Raw genomic sequence first — 4,327 nt, forward strand, 5'->3', positions numbered from 1 at the left:
AGGCCCCGCCGCGGCCGCCCCGCTCTCTGCCCGCCGGAGCCGGCGGCGCCGCTTTCCGTGGAGATGAACGGCTGCCCCCAAAAGGGTGAAGACACCCTTATTTTAGTCACCTTAAAAATAGCGTGCCGCTTGCGCAGCCGGGCTCGCTGCTTTACCGCAGCCTGCAAAGTCACCAAAAATAATCGGATGTAGAGTTCGCGACTGTCGGTGCCATCATGGAACTCACTGTGAGGTTACTGAATTTTTGTGTGCACATTTTACCCGCGTAAATCTGCTGGTGATATGAATGCAAATAATTTGACACTAGAAATGACAAGTCAGAAAAATAAAGCTAAGGGAAATGGGAGAGGAATAAACACCTAATAATTGTATGGGTTTGCTTATTGCCTTCAATTTATAAATTAATTTATGTTATACACAAAACTAATTTTCAGGTTTCCAAAACCCAAATCACTGGAGGGATTTGCAAATAAAGTACTTTAGTATATTCTCTTCTAGTACTTAGTATCTTCTCTTTTTCTTATTGTATGTGTGACACCTAAATAAGCAATCCAACGATTCTTAGTAACAAAGATTTGCAACTACCAAAAAGATTTGTACATGCAACTCAAATAGGCTATCCAAAATTCAAATTAAGACCTGCATACTAAATCTATATTGCATGAGGTAATTCATGCTGGAATTGAATTTAGCATTATTGCTTTAACTCCTCTTTGGTTAGTGAATTGATCTTACTATTTTTTCAGGTTTGTTTGTTATTATGAGAGAATTGGATAAAGAATCTTCAAGTCAGGATCATCTGCATGCAGGTCATTGGGCTGTTCACCCTTTGCAGTCCATGGCCCATGATGTGCCCTTGACACCCTTCTGTCATCTCTAGCTGGATAACAGAAGCCTCCCAGGTAAGAGAAAAGAAAGCAAGAGAGAAAAATTTATAACACATTTTTGGTGTGTCTCTTTTTCAAATTTCTTATTTCCTTTGGCACAACATAATCAGTGCTTCCTAGAATTTCGAGATCAGCAGCTATTTCCATGTATAACCACCAGTCTTTAACCAAAGACAGAACACCCTGGATGTTTCTGTATCTCAGCCCACTCTGTGTAAAATGAAGACAACAATACTTCCCTTCCCAATCTGCCGCTGCACTCCAGTGATGGTGATTAGGTCTCCCTTGGTGCAGTGAGTTCAGGTCTCTCAGTCTATACTGGACCCCATTGTGGTGGTCTGGGATTGACAGGAATTGCCACTCTGCTGCAGGAGCAGTGGAGCGGGTGTATTTGGGTTGCAAAGGAGCAGGATGTCTTTAGTTTCAGAGGTTTCTTACTTCCCAGAACACACAGAGTGGATGGTGATAAGTTCAGAGCGAGCCATGCACTGGTATTCTCTGGGTCTCTATCATAAGCCTCGTTGCGAGGGCACAGGATACCTTCAGATGAAGTATGTCTGCAAAGTCCTCCGTGGGTTTCACCTGTGCACAGCCTATCCTTCCTTCCATAAGCAGCTTTATGTCCAGTGCTGAGATGGGGGTCAACTCCTGATCAAGTGCATTGACCCCTTACAAATTGTTAAAAGCGATGTGTCTGGAAGCCAAAGAGCAGTCTAAGGACTGTGCTGCTAACCCTGTAAAATGCTGCAACCTTCCTGACAGTTTGTGAGCAAGTGTGTCTTCTATTTCTTCTGCCTTTGTGGCAAAAGATACATCAATTTGGAAAGGGGGTGCTGTGGCTTTGCAAAAAAATGTACTTACTCATCCATACCTGACCAAAATCATTATATCAAGCCAATTTCTCCTGGCCTTTTGTTGTGCTTGTACCCAGCTAGTACTAAACAGCATCCTTGAGCTCTAGGTAGTTCAGCAAAATAAATGGGCTATCTGCAAAAACTGTATATGCTGTTTTTTTCAATTAGATGAGGTGAAAATATGCAGTATAGCAATTTATAACTTCTGGTTACAGCCTTGGAGAATGCAGTCATAGACTTTCATAGTCTGTGTATGCAAGGACGTCCTCCTTTTTACTTCTTTTTCTTTCCATTGTGTGATTATTAGCAACAATGCAAAGCCATATGTTAGTTGCCATGGTGGAGGGGCTGCTCCCATAACCGTCTGAGCAGAGCACATTCTAAACATTGCAGTCTGGAGCCCAAAATACCACAGCAGTAACAGAATCCTTTCTCCAAGTGGTTGCCAGCACTCTCTCCTACTGAGGACCCCTAGGATGCAGTCCTTTTCAGCATACTTCCTTCAAATGCAGCCTCACATCCGTTGTTCAGATCTCATGTGTTCACATTTGTCTTGAATTAGCCTGTGCAGTGACTTTTTAGTGACTCAAAGAGAAAAAGAATCTGCCTTTCTACCAACAAGAACTGAAACGGAAGTTTTATATACGTATTGGTAGGCTTCCAGTACTTCACGGTACCAAACCGTGAGGACAGCTGATGTAAAGTCTAGATTAGGAATAAAAATAAACACAGAAGATGTGCTGCCCTGCATAGTTTGGATGGCTCCAATTTTTGAAACATATATTTAAAAACCCCAGCAGTTATATTTGAATTCTTATTAAAGACCCTGGGCAAAATTCAAATGTCGTTAATGTAGACTAACTCAACAGCAGTGAAATTGTTCTAATGCAGGTTTTACCCACAAGAAAGCTTTCAAAACCCCAACTTCTCTGGTTATCTGTTTAGCTGAGCTGGAGATGGGAGACTGGGTCAATAGTATTTAAATCAACTTTGTTGGGAAAAGTTACCGGCTCAGGTCCAAAACCTATTCACAGGTGCCCTTTACCACACTGAGGAGGAGAGAAATGAAGAAATGAGTGACTTGCTCCAAGAGCTGGATGGACTTTGGCATCGTTCCCTCTCCCCCGGCTTCCCACGTGTGCTGCCGCAGGGCTGCTCTCTCGTGGTGCATGACCCATCCCGGCCCTTCCCAGGCACTCATCTCCTCTGAGCTGGGGAAGCCAGGGCTGCATCCATGAAAATATGTGTCGTGTAAAGGAGAAACAGGCCCTGTGGGTACATGTGTGCATAAAACTTCCTGCTTAAAGTCCTTGTGCATGTTCCTCTGGGTATTCTCTTTAGCTTGCCTCTTGTATCACTACTTACATTCAAGAGCTAGCATCCAATATCTTTTTTTTTCTAAATAGAAAATAGCTCATTATTTGGATTTTTGCCTCTGATTGCTAGTTAATGAAATTTGTTCCAGCTTTAACATCACTGCAACAAGCTACAAAGAATCATTTGTCTCAACTGCCTGGGTCAGGCTCGCTTCTGCAGCAGCTCACAGACGGCGCAGTTATCCAGGAGACTAGAAGAATGCAGTCGAGAATAATGCAAAAATGAGTAAAAGCCAAGGCTCATCAATCTTTGGTTCTGTGCTATTACATCTGTATTGTATTTCAAGCCATGTAGCTCGAACATATTAGCATATGGAACTGTTTGGTCACTTTCTGGGCTCTTGATCCTTTGGAAAATTATCTACAAACTTTAAGGTGCTTGTGTCAAATGAAGAAACAGTGTAATATCAGCCTGTGCAGGCTGTGCTGTTAAATAAGGTTGCATCTGAGGGGTCTGTGGCATATTTCTCTTCCCTCCCACCAGCACCCCTTCCCTGTGCGTTGAAAAGAGGGTCTTTCAGATACTAGTCATGTCACCTATCATCTGCTATGTAACTCAGAAAACCCCAAGGGCCCAGTTCAAGAATCCAAAGCAATTTAGCAGCACATCCCCAATAATGTCAAACCAATAACTGGTAAATGCTGGCATTAGCTTTATTTGGGTTTAGTATTGTGAGAAATTGCTGCTTTATTTTTGGAAATTATAATCCAGCTATCCTCCATTGTGGCATATGAAAAAACTGGGGTTTGTTCTTAAGAGGTGGACTCGGGTTTCCTGTGGCTACAGGTCTCAATCAGACCCATAACTCTTAAATTGCAAATTTTATTGAATATGCTGATGGGTTTACTTTCTTCTTGTCTGAGTTCTGCACCAGCCTCCATCACATCCAGGCTTGTTCAAATCAAATAGCTCTTTTTTCTAGTGAGCTTTCTCTTTGGCTACCCTTTCCCACAAAACCACCTACCACAGATGCTCTCTTGGTGCTTTAGATGTAACATTCAGCTTCCTTGCTGCTTCTACACCTCCAAGGAAGATTTTGCAATAGTGTTAATTATACAGTGTGCTTAGATTTCTCATAACATTATTAACAAATACATGTTTACTTTAGATTTCCTTGTTTGAACTGAATCTAGGAGCTATATCCCATGTGGTATCTTTGACTGAAAAATACCTGGATCCATTCTGTGCAAAGGTGAAGCTTAACATCCT

The sequence above is a fragment of the Athene cunicularia genome (genome assembly GCF_003259725.1).
Source record: "Athene cunicularia isolate RWA chromosome 9 unlocalized genomic scaffold, athCun1 chr9_part1, whole genome shotgun sequence".
Lineage (NCBI taxonomy): Eukaryota > Metazoa > Chordata > Aves > Strigiformes > Strigidae > Athene > Athene cunicularia.